This window comes from Semicossyphus pulcher, unplaced genomic scaffold, assembly GCF_022749685.1.
Source record: "Semicossyphus pulcher isolate SPU_LCO1_2020_fin unplaced genomic scaffold, fSemPul1.0.p SCAF_17, whole genome shotgun sequence".
Lineage (NCBI taxonomy): Eukaryota > Metazoa > Chordata > Actinopteri > Labriformes > Labridae > Semicossyphus > Semicossyphus pulcher.
Genome location: NW_027211681.1, coordinates 2,730,189 through 2,747,367, shown reverse-complemented (window position 1 = coordinate 2,747,367; position 17,179 = coordinate 2,730,189).

Genomic DNA, 17,179 nt, shown 5'->3' with positions numbered 1-17,179 from the left:
CTGTATTAAATGGCTGGAGGAGACTTGGTATCACCGGGAAGTCTGCTCGGATAGCTTTGTACCATTCGAACGGAAAGCCATCTGGGCCAGGTGACTTGTTTGCTCTTTACCGAAACTGAATCTCTCAAGAACCGTGTAAAAAAAAATTCCAACTTATAGAGTCAAGGGCCTTCTCTGTGTCCAGAAAACACGGAGGGGCGCTGCTCGTGTAGCGACCGGCAGGAGGGTGAATGTGAGTGTGCTTACTGTTTTGAGTCTAAGTCTTTTTTTCGTCTGTATTGATCGGGTAATTGCCCCGATCTTGGTGGCATATGTTGTCCATCCATCCATCATCGTCCGCTTATCTGGGGCCGGGTCGCGGTGACAGCCTACTCAGTAAGGTGACCCAAGCGTCTCTCTCCCAAGCAACATTTTCCAGTTCCTCCTGGGGGATTCCAAGGCATTCCCAGGCCAGACGGGATATATATCCCTCCAGCGAGCTCTGGGTCTGCCCGGGGGTCTCCTCCCAGTTGGACGTGCCTGGAAAACCTCCAAAGGGAGGCGCCCAGGAGGCATCCTAACCAGATGCCCGAACCACCTCAACTGGCTCCTTTCGACGCGAAGGAGAAGCGGCTCTACTCCGAGCTCCCCCCGGATCTCTGAGCTCCTGACCCTATCTCTAAGGCTGAGCCCAGACACTCTCCAAAGGAAACTCATTTCGGCTGCTTGTATCCGCGATCTCATTCTTTCAGTCACTACCCAAAGACCGTGACCATAGGTGAGGGTTGGAACGTAGATTGACTGGTAAATCGAAAGCTTTGCCTTCAGGCTCAGCTCCCTCTTCACCACCACAGTCTGGTACAACGCCTGCATTACTGCTGATGCTGCACCGATCCGCCTGTCAATCACACGATCCATGAAAATCACAAACAGCATCGGTGACAAGGGACAGCCCTGGCAGAGGCCAACACGCACTGGGAACGTGTTTGACTTTGTGCCCAGGATGCCGACACAGCTCTCACTTTGGTTTTGCAGCAACCGGATGGCTCGTATCAACGGCCCCGGTACCCCATACTCCCGCAGTACCCCCCACAGGACCACCTGGGGGACACGATCATAAGCCTTCTCCAAGTCCATAAAGCACATGTAGACTGTACCGGGGGGCTGAGTAGTGTTATACCCCGATAGTTGGGACACACCCTCTGGTCCCCCTTTTTAAAAATGGGAACCACCACCCTGGTCTGCCATTCCACAGGTACTTGACACGCGACATTGAAAAGGCGTGCCAGCTACGACAGCCCAACAATGTCCAGAGCCTTTAGCATCTCAGGGCGAATCTCATCTACACCTGGTGCCTTGCCACCGAGGAGCTTCTTGACTACCTCAGCGACCTCTGCCACAGATATAGATAAGGCTTCCCCTGGAACTTCAGACTCTGCCTCCTCATCAGAGGACGTTTTGGCTGGGTTCAGGAGTTCCTGAAAGTGTTCCTTCCACCGCTCAACAATATCCTCAGTCCAGGTCAGCAGTTCTCCACCCATGTTAAAACAGCTCGAGCCAATCCCTGCTTCCCCTTCCTGAGTCGTCTAACGGTTTGCCAGAACTTATTTGAGGCCAACCGAAAGTCCTTCTCCATAGCCTCCCCGAGCTCCTCCCACAACCAGAGAAGCTGCAGCCCTTCTGGCCACTTGGTACCCGTCTGCTGCCTCTGGAGACCCCTGAGCTAACTAAGTCCGAAAGGCCTCCTTCTTCAGCCTGACGGCTTCGATCACCGTCGGTGTCCGCCAACGGGTTCTCAGGTTGCCGCCACGACAGGCACCGACAGCCTTCTGACCACAACTCCTTGAAGCCGGCATATGTTGTGTCACCAGTTAGTCATCTGTCTTGACAACTTTTGGATATATCCACTGAGGGAGAACTGGAAATGGAGCTGTTTCTGGCATTTATCCGGTGGACCACAATCGCCATTTCAATGGGCGTCAATGACTTCTGTCATCATCTGCACCCTCGTCTCTCCACCAGACTACAATATACTAAGGACATGTTGCTTCAATACAACACCCCCGTACCTCTATCAGATTTGCTTGTCCAACACCTGGAGAATAACTTAATATACAGACACAATGAAAGTTTTAAGCACGCTAAAACACAGAAGCAGGGCAAGAGAGGCGGGGTTCGCCTGAGGCTGCGCAACAAAAACTGAACCGCCTCCCGCTTCTAACAATGATTCTGGCCAACGTGCAGTCTCTCCGTAACAAAACGGATGAGCTTCAGGCCAACGGGCTCCATCTCCGCCGGTACAGGAATGCTTGTGGGCTGCCTCTGACTGAAACCTGGCTCTCAAACAATGATCCAGACTCGGACCTACTCCTTGACGGCTTCGGGATTCCCTTCCGCATGGATACCATGGAGGTGGGGTCTGTCTCTACGTCAACCGGAGGAGGTGCAACAATATTACCATCAGAGAGAGAACATGCACCCCCGACATGTTGCTGTCTGTGTCAGTCCGCCTTTTTTATCTCCCAAGAGAATTCCCCCAATTTTTTATCACTGTGGTCTATATCCATCCTAAAGCCAACACCAAAATGCAGCACATGTGATTAGACAATCCACAGAGAGACTACAGTCACTGTGTCCAGATGCACCTGTTTTTATTCTTAGGGATTTTAATCAGTGTGAACTGAGATCAACTCTGACTCATTTTTATCGGTATGTCACCTGCCCAACTCGTTTTAATAAGACACTTGATCTGTCGCGATCTGTGGCTGCAGTGTCGGTGTTGTGTGTTTGTGCTTGTGTTTGTCTACTTGCAGAGGTGCACCGGAGGGCTGGGCGGAGTTGCGGTCTCGGGAGTGATCACACCCACACGCACCTGCAGCAGGTTGATAATCAGCGCCAGGTTAAAAGCCCTGATCCTCACGCTGTCTGCTGCCAGATGATTTCGTGAACCACACGCGATATATGGCTCAGTCTTTCGTGTTGTTTAGACCTTCTATAGTGCACCTGTGTTTTTGCCCTGTGCTACGACTAACTTCGTCCTGCTTTGTCTGCAGTGTCCTCCTGAGCACTGACCAACGTGCGACTCCGCTTCAGTGTCTCGATTCCTCGGCACCTCTGCAGCACTCAACCTGCCCTGCGCTCCTCCGAGCGGCAACACACCTCGCAGCTCCTCAGCCCCGCTGCCACCCGCCACCTGCCCTGCGCTCCTCCGAGCGACAACCCGCCACGCAGCTCTTCAGCCCCGCTGCTACCTGCTCTGCGCTCCTCCGAGCGGTGACACATCCCGCAGCTCTCCAGCTTAGCTTCGTAGCTTCAAGCCTCAATCTACAGCAGCTTGTATCTAGTGGTGTTCAAATAAATACCTTGTTCATCCTACTCCAGCCTTGTGTCCGCTTTTGGGTTCAACTCGATTCTACCGAGTGTGACATGATCTCTGCTATGAATCTGTCCTGACCTTTGCCATCATCTTCTGGTTTGGCAGCCTCTCATTAGGAGATAAAAAGAGGTTAGGACACATTGTTAAAGTTGCCAGTAATATCATTGGTGTTACACTACCTGACCTGCCTACAACCTTTTGCAGGAGGGTAAACTCTAAGGCTCAGGACATCATACAGTGTCCTGATCATCCTCTCCATGCCAAGATTGAGCCCCTACCCTCTGGCAGGAGATTTAGGTTGCTAAATTTAAACTAAATTTAAATTTAAAAAAATGAACAGTTGTTGTGCATTTATTTCTCAACAACGTAATGATGGTACTACCTTCAGTTGTCCTTATCCATTTCACTGTTGTATCTAAATTCGATTGATTGTGTTTTCCATGTTTTATGTTTTTTACCTGCCTGCAAAGCAAATTTCCCTCAGGGGACAATAAAGTTAAAGTTGAAGTTGAAGAATAACCAGCAAGGCTTGTAGTTTCTGTTCTCGAAGATGTCTCACAATATGCAGCGGGCGTCTGGTATCATGCTTTTGTCTCTGTGAGATAAAACCTGTTTGATAAGTGTGGATGAGCTTGGGAGGGGCCTTTCCAACTCTCTTGGCAAGAATGTGTACAGTTTATAATCAATATTAAGAACCAAAATATCCCGCAGTCATGCCTGTCTTTTCTTTGCACTGGAAATGACAGAAATGTAGCCTCCCTCCATGATGGTTGGATTTAACCATCTTTAAACACTGCATTAAAGGGCTGGAGGAGACTTGGTATCACCGAGAAGTCTGCTCATATAGATTTGTACCATTTGGAAGGAAAGCCTTCTGGGCCAGGTGACTTGTTTGCTCATTAACGAAACCGAACCTCTCAAGAACCGCATAACAAAAACTTCGAAATTACAGAGTCAAGGGCCTTCTCCCTGTCCAGAATAACCAGCAAGGCTTGTAGTTACTGTTCTCGAAGATGATGCAATGTGCAGCGAGCGTCTGGTATCATGGGTTTGTCTCTGTGAGATAAAACCTGTTCGGTGTGGATAGCTGGTGAAGGGCCTTTCCAACTCTCTTGGCAAGAATGTGTACAGCTTATAATCAATATTAAGAACCAAAATTGTTCTAAATGCCCCACAGTCATGCTCCTGTCATTCTTTTCCACGGGAGATGACAGATATGTAGCCTCCCTCCAAGATGGTTAGATTTTACCATCTTTAAAAGCTTTTTAAATTAAATGGCTTGAGGAGACTTGGTATTAAGTCTGCACAAGGTCAGAACTCTAAGAAAGGCCTGTTCGGTTTTAGCTGATCCAAGCCACCCCTAGGCCGGTTAGTTCTTGCTGCTTCCCTCAGGCCGCAGATACATTATGCCAAGATGCACTTGTACATCCTCTATCAATTTAGCCTTTTGATTTGATGCATGATCAGATAAGTCAATGCTACCTATCTCACAGTCATGTATTCTAAGGCGATCTCTTCTGAAGAAAAAAAAATTCAGACAAGGGCTGTCAAAGTTAATAACGCGTTAACGCACATTCCCTTTAACGCCACTAATTATTTTAACGCACGTGCGTTCTATTACAAACCAGAGTTGAGACCAGGAGGCAGAGCTGTAGTCCTACACACTCCTCTGTGCTTCCCTGTGAGCAGTTTCCCAGCCACAATGTTAATGTTATAGAGACTATGTCTGCCACCCAACCCAGGCCTTTTATTATAGTTAATTCAAACTCAAATAAAAAAGGAGTAAATCAGTTTTTTTTAATAAAAATTAAAACAACAACTGAAGTTATGCCAAAAAAATATGAGAATTAAATGTGGTCTGTTAAATATCAGATCCCTGTCATCTAAAACTCTATTAGTGAACGATCTGATATCAGATTATCATATTGATTTACTCTCTTTAACTGAGACTTGGCTGTGTCAGGAAGAATATGTTAGCTTAAATGAATCCACTCCTCCCAGTCATCTTAATACTCATATTCCTCGAGACACTGGTCGAGGTGGTGGAGTGGCAGCTATTTTCAGTTCTAGTCTTCTAATCAACCCTAGACCAAAACTTAGTTTCAGCTCTTTTGAAAACCTTGTTCTGAGTTTTTCACACCCAGCTTGGAAAACTGTACAGCCTGTTTTATTTGTGGTAGTGTACCGCCCTCCTGGCCCATACTAGATTTAGTCCTGAGTTCAGATTAAATAATTATTGTAGGGGACTTCAATATTCATGCAGATGTTGATAATGATAGTCTTAGCATGGCATTTATGTCCCTTTTGGACTCTATTGGTTTCACTCAAAGTGTAAACCAGCCTACTCACCGCTTTAACCACTTCCTCGACCTTGTTCTAGCTTATGGCCTTGAAACCGAAAAACTCTCTTTTCTCAGATCACTATTTAGTAACATTCGATGTCCTATTAACCGACTACTCTCCAGTTAACAAAAATGTACTCACAAGATGTTTGTCTCTTATGCTAATGTTAGTCCCTCTCAGTTTAATCAGTTTGTTGCTAGTACTGCAGGTTTGCTGAGAAGTACTCTAGATTCGATTGCCCCCTTAAAAAAGAAGATTATCAAACGACAGAGGCTAGCTCCATGGTATGACTCAGAAACTCGTAACATGAAGCAAATGTCACGTAAATTTGAAAGAATGTGGAGATCCATCAAAACAGAAGAGTCTCGTTTACTCTGGCAAAATAGTCTTAATTAATACAGGAAGGCCCTACAGCATGCTCGAGGTGTCTACTACTTCTCCCTCATAGAACAAAAACAATCCCAGGTACCTTTTCAGCACTGTAGCCAGGCTGACAGAGAGTCACAGCTCCACTGAGCCAAGTATTCCTATAGCCCTCAGCGGTGATGATTTCATGAGCTTCTAAAATGACAAAATCCTAAAGATTAGAGACAAAATTTGTAACCTCCTGTGGTTAACTGGTGCAGATGTATCTTTGGAAACTGCTCAAAAACCTGATGTTTACCTTGACTTTTTTTCTCTCCAATTGACCTTCCTGAGCTAAATTCTCTGATATCTTCATCTAAACCATCAACCTGTCTTTTAGACCCGATATCAACCAAGCTGCTTAAGGAAGTCTTTCCCTAAATTAGCACTTCTTTACTAGATATGATCAAGATGTCTTTATCAACTGGCTATGTACCACAGTCTTTTAAACTAGCTGTAATTAAGCCACTTCTTAAAAAGCCTACCCTTGATTCAGGCACCTTAGCTAACTATAGACCTATATCTAACCTTCCTTTTATTTCAAAGATCCTTGAGAAAGCAGTCGCTAATCAATTATGTGACTTTCTTCATAACAACAGTTTATTTGAGGACTTTCATTCAGGATCTAGAGTCCACCATAGCACTGAGACAGCCCTTGTGTGAGTTTCAAATGATCTACTTACTGCTTTAGACAGAGGACTTCTCTCTGTACTCATCCTGTTAGATCTTAGTGCCGCTTTCGACACAATAGACCATCACATCCTGTTACAGAGACTAGAACATTTAATTGGCATTACAGGATCTGCATTAAGTTGGTTTAAATCTTATTCATCAGATCGATCTCAGTTTGTTAATCTTCATGATGAGTCCTCTATGCACACCAAAGTTAGTGATGGAGTTCCACAAGTATCTGTGCTCGGACCAATTATTTTTACCTTATATATGCTTTCTCTTGGTAATATCATGAGGAAACACTCCATTAATTTTCATTGTTACGCAGATGATACTCAATTATACTTATCAATGAAGCCAGACGAAACCAATCAGCTATCTAAACTAGAAGCATTCCTTAAGGACATTAAGATCTGTATGACTAGAAACTTTCTGCTACTTAATTCAGACAAAACTGAAGTTATTGTGCTCGGCCCCAAACACCTTAGAGAGATTCTTTCTCTAATGATATAGCTGCCCTAGATGGCATCAGCCTGGCATCCATCACTACTGTTATGAATCTTGGAGTTCTGTTTGATCAGGATATGTCCTTCATCACCCACATAAAACAAATATCAAGGACAGCCTTCTTTCACCTTCGCAACATAGCAAAAATCAGACTCATCTTGTCTCAAAATGATGGAGAAAAACTAGTCCATGCAGTCATTACTTCCAGGCTGGATTATTGTAACTCGTTACTATCAGGCTGCCCTAATAAGTCACTAAAAACTCTGCAGCTGGTACAAAATGCTGCAGCACGTGTGCCGACAAGAACTAGGAAGAGAGATCACATCTCTTCTGTATTAGCCTCTCTGCACTGGCTTCCTGTAAAATCTAGAATAGAATTTAAAATCCTTCTTCTTACTTACAAAGCTCTTAATGGTCAGGCACCATCATATCTTAAAGAGCTCATGGTGCCTTATTTCCCCTCTAGAACATTGCGCTCCCAGGATGCAGGCCTGCTTGTGGTACCTAAAGTCTCTAAGAGTAGTGTTGGAGGTAGAGCCTTCAATTACCAGGCCCCCCTCCTCTGGAACATTCTACCAGTCAAGGTCCGGGAGGCAGACACCCTCTCTTCTTTTAAGAGTAGACTTTGATAAAGCTTATAGTAAGGGCTGGTTCAGGCTTGGACTAGCCCATAGTTATGCTGCTATAGGTTTAGACTGCCGGGGGGGTCTGACACACCAAGCTCCTCTCTCTCTCTCTCTCTCTCTTTCTCTGTCTGTGTGTGTGTGTTTCTCTGTCTCTCTCTGTCTCTCCCTCTCTGTCTCTCTCTGTCTCTCTCTCTCTCTCTCTCTCTCTCTCTCTCTCTGTCATATTAACGCAGCTCATTAACTCTGTATCTTCTGGTCCCATTAACATTACTAACCATATATCTTCCCAGGAGTTCTTGTGCTCCCTTGTCTTGTAGGTTCCTGGGGATCGTTGCTGCAGACCACCTGCTGCTGTGGACCTGCTCGACTGCAACAACTTCAAACATCAGTCTCCCCCATAGTATCATTTTCCTTGCCAATGTGCCGAATATTGCTAAATGCTACTAGAAACACAAAAATAACAAACATCCACTTCCCTTTATGATTTCTTTTATGACCCCTCATCTGAGCCACAACAAATAAAAAACAAATATACATTAACAAATACATCGTGGATATTTTGAAAAAGTCTTACATTTTAAACAAACTTAAAGTTTGTTGCCTGTTTGGGTGTTTTTTGCTTCAGTAAGGTCCTTTGTTGCTCTGGCCCTCAGATTCTTCCATCTAAATTTCACTTGCTCCAAGGTCCTCTTCTGGCCAGACCCCATTGCATTCACATTCTGGGTGATTTCAACCCAAATGTCTTTCTTCCTTTTGTTAGTCACCATTCCACCCGCAACAGAACTTCCTACTATTGAGGCATAATGGCACTTAACACCCTCCAGCAGTGCATGGGTTTCTGCAACAGTGAAATTAGGTCCTTTTGAGTCCATGGTTCCACCTCATCTGTTGTAGTGAACATAATTTTTATAGGCCTTGGGCATGATTGATTTAATTTAATACAAGCTAAAGCACGTCAGCAAATTGGTGGGTGGGTATTTGACAGCCATCTTATATTCAGCCTTTCTCAGAGGACTTACAGAGAGGCACTAACATGGCAGGTGTTGTCCATTGCTACCATCATTTTGGTGGAAGAGGATACCATCAAAGGGTGTATGTTGAGCATGCAAAACCACTGGAGCAATACACCACTGAAGAACTGTATGCTCGTGTAGAAGAAATTAATAATCTTCAGGTCCGATTCAGTGGCTGGTTCAGATGAGTTTTATTCACTGCGCAGTGGAGAGAGATCATTACAGCAAGTTGTAGAAAACCTCTCTGACTAGAGTCCGCTCTAGCCAGATTATATATCTTGGGTCACAGTAAACAAAGGGCTAACCAAAAGGGCTATGCTAATTGAGATCGAGCAACAAAGGGCAATACACAACCAAGATGAAAGAAGCTACGGTGTCATTCTCAGAGGGGGGTGTCTGGGGGACCAAACTAACAAGAGGGTTCAAGCTAGCTTCTCGAGGCTCATACAGTGGTCTTAGTTGTGAAGAACTCACAGCCTGATGGCTTTGTTGAGACAATTTAACTAAAAGTAGAAAGGTGGAACGCATTGTGAAGAAAACCATAATTATTTAAGATGTTAACAAATACAGAATTAAAGCTATAAATTCTGTTTCCACAATTCCTCCTTTTGTCCTTTATAGGACGACATCAACATCAATAACAGAGATTAGACATAAAATGTGGCATAATTTGTGAAAGGATCTATTGAAAAGTTCATGAAGGGTAAGTGAACAGTTGGATGTGAAATGGGGAAGCACTCATCTTCAGCAGTACGAGTGTGTATTGTACACAAGCTATAGGATGAAGATGATAGTCTCAAGTCCAAATTGTGGAAGCCATTTTTTTTTTTTTTTTTTGTATTTGGAAAGAAAAAAAAAACATAGTCACAGTTTGAAAATCCCATTCATGACCTTTTCCGGTGCCTTTGACAGACCATTTCAGTGGTTGTAGAGAGGTATGGAGACGTTTGATTCTGATTCTGGTATGGTGGCGGGGTAGCAGAGCTTACACTTGCTTGCAGGGGAAGAATGCAACTGGGCATAAAACTATGTGATGGGAAAGATGACGTGACACAGTCCGAGATGGGAAAACCATTAAAGGGGGAACTATGGGGAAGTAATTGAAGTCTTTGTGGGAAAGGTTTGGTAGATGAGTCCAGTGTCTCCCATATTCCAAGACCGGGGGACTGCATTAAGTCTTTACATACTCCTCCTTGTTGGTCAGCAGTGGCTGTTGTTCTGTAGAAGGGGGACTTTCCAGAGCAAGTTTGTCCTCCTGGCCCTTGCCAGTGGTGTCAAGGAGTCACAGGAGCAATACTCATTCAACATTGGTGTCCTCTGTGGGCATCCGATCAGTTGAACGCTGGTTGATATCATCATCCTGGGGGGCACTGGTTCTTTTGCAGTGGGAGGAGGGGATCTACGAGGGTTCAAGCTAGCTTCTCGAGGCTCATACAGTGGTCTTAGGTGTGAAGAACTCACAGCCTGATGGCTAAACAAATGTATATGTGGCCGGAGCACTGTGTACCCCCTCTCGCAGCAGGGCGCTGTGTTGTGTATCGGGAGCACTGATTGATGGGCGGCACCGCGCCGCTATATAGTGTCCATACCTGGCGCGCCTCTCTCTCTCCTTTTCCGGATCCGCTGGTCCCTGGTGGTGGCTGTGGCCTGCCGTGGTGGAGCTTGGGTGGCGTGGCTGTGGTTTGGTGCTGTCGTGCCTGTTGGCGCATCTTCTGTTGCGGTGCGTGTTTCCTCCCGCAGCGCACAGGTAAAGCGCACAGTTGCTTCTTTCTCCCATTCAATGTGCTGAAATGCGTAATGGTGACAGTCTTCTCTTGATGCAGACTGTGGTGGCGTGGGGCCGGGTTGTCCCGCTGGTAGCCCCTCTGGGTGTGATTGTGCCTCCATGTGGTAAGTTGGCGTTGTCCGCCTTTTCTTTTATAATCTGTTTCTCCGCTCCCGGCTGATTGTAATGATTTTATGCTGCAGCCTGGAGTATCCCTCCTCTCGTCCTCTGTGATGCTGTGCCGGTGAGGCCGAAGTAGTTTAACCCACTGCTGCAGCTTCCTGGACGGCCCTGCTGTTTTGGCTCTGCTCTCTTCTCTTTGACCCGTTGTGGCCTCTTCTGGACTCTCCCTGTTTTAGCCCTTGGGTTTGTGCGGCGCTGTGTGGCCCGGTTGACTCCCCGTGGCCATTGCGCTCTTCATTGAGCTGGCGTCTGGACTCGGAATTGCCACTAAATTTTATTGATTTATTAATTAGGTTGTTAATGTGATTTATTTTGTATGTTTGTAGTTTATTATGTGTACTGGTATTTTGGTTTCTGTTTCTTTTATTACTTGATTGTTGTTTGGGTGTGTGTGTGTGTGTATGCGCGCGCGTGTGCGTGTATGTGTGTGTGTGTCAGCTGTTGATCACTGAGGCCGTTTTCATTTTCCCTCTCTGTTTGTGGACAGGCGCTGTGGGCCCAAGGCGGCGACCCAACCCCTGGTGGTGGGTTTTTCTCACCGATCCCCAGTTGCGTGTGTGTGCAGTGCCACGGGTGTTTTGATTTAGTTTCTCCTCCTCCCTTGATTTTGGTTCTGGGCCGCCGTGGTAAGCCTCAGCTCCGTCCACTCATCCATCCATTCCCCCTCCCTTGGCCCAAGTGTTTTCATGACGTGCAAACAGCTGTCAATTTGTGAATTTTATTGATTTGTAAAATAAAGTATTTTTGTATATTTTCTAGAACAGTCTCTTGCCCCGTGGTAATTTTGGACCTTGCGTGACCTTACAAAAATTATTATATTAAAATTATTATAACTATTTCCTGGGGCGCAACTCCCCAGGTGGCGTTGTTGGTACACACACCTTTTTCCACCCTCCACTTGCCACATACAGAAGGAAGTTAATCACAGGGGTTCCTTTGGAAACATCAAAACCTTGATTAACACTGATGTGATAGCATGAAAGAAAAAAGAATACACTCTGATGTTGTTAAGCTCTGAAGTTACAATTTGTTGAGACAATTTAACTAAAAGTAGAAAGGTGGAACAAATTGTGAAGAAAACCATAATTATTTAAGATGTTAACAAATACAGAATTAAAGCTATAAATTCTGTTTCCACACTCACTTTCGCTTTGGGAATGCTGATATAGTATATAGTATGGAAGTACATTGCAGACCTTGTCAGGCCAAAACTTCAAAGGAGAACCCGATGGAGTCACAGTCTGTCCGTGGAAGAACAGGTCCTCATTGGGCTGCGCTTCTATGCATCTTGGACTTTCTACCAAGTTGTTAGTGACAATATAGGAGTGGACAAATCAACTGTGAGTGATGTAGTGAAAGCTGTGTCAATTGCATTGGCCAGCCTGGTCAAGCAGTTTGTTTCACTTCCAAAGGATGACCAGATTGCCCAGACCAAGCACAAGTTTTTTCTTCTGGGTAACAAGCCTAATACTATTGGGGTTATTGACTGCACTCATGTGCATATACAAGCACCTCATGAAAGGGATTGGGAGTACATCAACCAAAAGGGGAGGTGCAGCATCAACATCCGACTTGTGGGCGACGCTGACCTCATCATCACAAACTGTGTCGTGAAGTGGCCTGGGTCTGTTCCTGATGCACGTATCCTGAAGGAGAGTGCTTTATACAGAGAGCTCCAAACCAACCATCCGGATGGCATAATATTAGGATACAGTGCCTATCCACTCCTACTATGGCTAATGACTCCTTTTCTTGCAGCAACCACACCTACGCAGGCACGCTTTAACACTGCTCATTGCAAAACAAAATGTGCAATTGAACGTTTAAATGGAGTTCTCAAGAGACGCTTTGCATGCCTTAACTACTTGCGAGTAGAACCACAGGGAGCATGCAACATAATACTTGCGTATATTGTCCTGCACAACATCGCTACCAGGCGCAATGTCCCTCTCTGTGATGATGTTTATGATGCACCTGAGCCTGTTGAAGAACCAGACCGACCTCTGGCGTTCTGTCAGAATGAGGGACTGACTGGACGTGTAGTAAGGGATGCAATTGTTTTTGACAGGTTCATCTCTGATGATTGTTTCTTTGAAATTAATATACAGTGATGAATTTTTGTTTGTTATTGAAATCTGTTTGGGGGAATTAATTCATGGGGACAAGATCATTTTAATTTTATTTTTACTTTAATATACTGAAAGGCTTAATTGGTAGCCTATGTCTACTTTATCTACTTTATCACTGTAATGGTTAAACAGGTCAAGTGCAAAATATAAATAAAAGTATATACACTAAATGATACAAATGTTGTATTATTTGACCAATTTTAAAGTTTTACTACATTTTCTTCCTGAAATCCACCTTGGAATCCTACCCCCTGTTGGGATCAGGATAATCCTGTTTTTTTGGATCAAAGTTATCCAAATCCTACTGAAAAGTTTTGAACAACACAAACTGCAGGTTTGATCCAGATTAAAACTAGGATTGGATTACGTGATCTAATCCGATTTCAGAATCCTTTTTTCCCTTTTGAACAGCCCATTTTCAAAATTTGATCCAATCCGATAACCAAAATCCGACCAGATTACCTTTGAACATCTGGCCCATTGTTATTCATGTTGGGCCTCTCTTTAAATAACAAAACAAAGAGTCGGTCTAGACCTGCTCTTTTTGTAAAGTGTCTTGAGATAACTCTGGTTATGATTTGGCATTATACAAATAAAATGTGATTGATTGATTGATTGATTGATGTAATTCCGGAAAAAAGGTTGTTAGAACTGACAAGGGAAATCAAGAAAATGAAATAAACTGAAAAAAAGGTTAAGAGGGTAGAAGAGTTCTAGATAATCCTCATAGAAGTTAAATATGTTTGTTGCAACCTAATGATTATAAGGGTATAGCACATTGTGATAAAATGGGCGTATGATTGAAAAATATAAGAAATATATAAAGAATAAACTTTGTGGTTGCTCGTTCAGTGTCTAGTACTTACTCATGTGTACTACAAGGGTGCGTTGCTTGGAACGAATGTGTCGTACAAAGCACCTAGCTGAATAAGTTACCCGAAGGTGGTTTATGCTTGATAAGATCCGACCATACTTGTATGGGAAGATCTGTATGACTGTGAATTTTGTGTGGATGATTAGCCCATTGGATGTGCAAGCATATCTGTCCTACTGAGTCAGTTACCTGACCTTCTTTCAGGTCCTGCTAAATTGATGGTTGACAAATGGGGAAAATATGTGGTTGAGGATGTTTCACTCTGGCACCATATAACTCAGGGTTTTTTCTCCTTTAATAGGCACATTGAGTAATGATTGTTTAAGAAGATGTCGAGTATGTTTAGAAGAAAGAGAACAGGGAAAGAAAGTAGGGAAGAAACAGATGGATTGGCATGGATTGCCGTTGACACAGCCATAGAAGACAGCGGAGGCAGGTCAGAGCATTGAGCAGAATACACACACACACACGCACACACAAACACACACACACACACAGCATCTGTGACACTTATAAACAGGTTTATAAGTAGCTTATCAAGGTGCCGTTGTGGAATGCCGTAATTCACACCCTTCTCTTTCACAGGTGTTAGCAAAACACATGTTGGCATGTTTGGCAATGCATATTCAGCATTCCTGTTTGTCCTGACTCACAGTTCTGTTTGCTTCCACATTCAATGCTAGGTGTTATATATTGAAAGCCAATGTGTGGCAGCACACTTGTTCAGTATGTTGATGACCTCTTGGTGTTTTCCCTACACAAGAGTATTATCAAGCTGACACAGTGTTGTTGCTGCAGCTTGTTGCGCTATCAGTGTGTTACCTTTGCCATATCATCACTCCGGAGGGTAAATTAGTAGTACAGTAATTACATCCACCAAAAAGATGGCTCCTGATATTTCCAAAATTCTGAACTCTGAACTTTTTTTTCCTCTCAACTAGTACACCGGTTTAAAGTATGTGTAGCAGGATGACATGTTCCAGCCATCCGTATTGGGAGTCTGTGTCACTCTTGCTCTCGACAGTATCTTTGTCTTAGCCTATCACCGCAGGAGGGCACTCTATAAATGGAAGCAGAGTTGCTCTTGTCTCCCTGTTGCTCTTTGGCTCGCACTCGCAGGCCCGCCCACTTCCTGGTCGCCTCGCTTCCTCCACCTCGCTGCCACCGGTGCAGGTATGTCAGCACTAGCTGCCTGGCTAGGTAAAATTAGCAATTTGATTTGTTGCTTTACCAGTTGTTTTCGCGTGGTTGTAGACTGGGCGCTGTGACCGGCTCGCGGGTTGCTGCGGGCGCCATTGTTGTGTGACAACGGGAGTGCAATGCTCTCCTCTCCCTCCGGTGTCTGCAACTACAAACGGATCGGTATGTACGCTTCAACCCCTCCTTCTATCCATCTAGCCCTCATCCTCAGCATTAAAATAATTTAGTTATATTAATTTAGTGTCTTGTGTGTAGTAGCAGGGACGCTGTTAGTTCATCCCAGCTTCGCTGTGGAGCCGTCGCGGCGCTGACAAAAACAGAGACACTGATGCTTTGCTTCACCCTGTGTTTGGCTTTGCTGTCGCCTGCTTGGCTTTGCTACGGCCTGGCTTATGCTGCTGCCTGCTTGGCTTGCTTCTGTTTGACCTAAACTGCGCAATATAACTGACTGGAGTGGGAATGTATAACCTGTTTACTGTGGGTACTGTCTTTAATCCGCTGTTTTTAATACAGTAATTTGATTCATGTGTGGATAAGTGGACTGTAGGGTTAAACTCCCTTTTCTTGTTTTGGTTTTTGATTATTTGATCACCTCACGTGGTCGAATTTAGTTAATTTATTCCGTATTTCTGATTTGTTTCTTTCTTTCTATCAACATCGTTTTTCTTGGGTTTATTTCTCTTTTGGTATCCTTTTTGCTTAATATCTGTGCTTAATTAATTTGATACTTGATTTGAGTATAGTAGTTTGTCTTCCTTTCATTACTGTTGTGTTTGGTACTGTTTAATTTTGTTGAGTATTGCTTATTGTTTATGGCAGCATTTTGTTTTGCTTGTTATCTTAATGTGTAAACTGGTGGCTGCCAACAAGTTTCGCATATTCTGCGTGTCATTGTGCTTTGGTTCTGTTCTTTTGAGTGTAGCCCTAGTAATAGTATTTCCCTTTGTCCCTTTTTCAGTTGCTGAGAACGAAAGGTGGCGGTCGTGGTGTCCCCGGTGGTGGTTTCCCCTTCCTGTGTGCTGTGCATCCCCTGGTTTTCTGAGTTTTCATCACTGTGTGAGTGTGTGTGGCTGTATCATGCGATTGGGGTGATTTTCCTGGGATCCCTCTCACTCTTCGGCAATCCATTTTCCGCCACCGGTAAGCCTCAGCACTGAAACAGTCCCCGTGTGAATTGGTTGTTTTTAAAATGTCTATTTTTTGTGTAATAAATATTGACCTTTTTTTATACACTGAACCTCGTCTCCTGCTCCATCAGTATAATGAACCTGATTGCCTTATTACTTGTAATTAATTCCTTGGGTGAGACTCCCAAGATGGGGTTGTTTGGCATTGGTTTGGATTTTTCTGATAAGGTAAAACAAAATAAGTATTCCTTCAAAAAAAGGGTATTTCACGTTCCTCAAGCCACAAACGGAATGTATGACGGCAGTGCGTGTGGTGCTGGATATGTTTGACATGTATGTGGGTGTTAAAGTGCAGTGTGTGTGTGTGTGTGTGTGTGTGTGTGTGTGTGTGTGGCATGTATGAGTGAGGTGTGTAAGATATAACTGGGTATAGTGGCTGGATGTGTTAAGATATACTGTAACCAGTCAGCTGTGGTGGGGTGCATGCTCCAACTGTATTAACTGTACAGTACTCAGGTACATCTTGTCGCTCTTCCCTGTCTGGTACATGTACTGGTTCCCTCTGGATTAAAGTTACACTTAACGTTAACCAGCGGACTTACGAAAACACTGAGTGTTTTCCGAGTTTGCTTTCATTTCACATCTCTGTGGTGATTCTACACATTAAGGTTAGCTGATTTTAAACGTGAAACGCTACATAGCTACTGACGAGCCAGAGAAATCACCGCCAAGCAACTGTGTTGTTTCCTTGGTAACGTAAGGTAACGTCATGTCACGGTCGACGGAAACCCATTTGGTCCAAAAGTCTGCGCATCATAACACAGACAGAGCGCACAAAGTGAATTTTATGAATGAAAACGTGTTGTTGCGTATCCTTGAGCATTTTAAGTGGGTATACGGAAATCTGGGACCTTTCCTAGTGGGTATACGGCGTATACCTGCATATCACGTAGACTACACCACTGCCTCTCACCAAACCT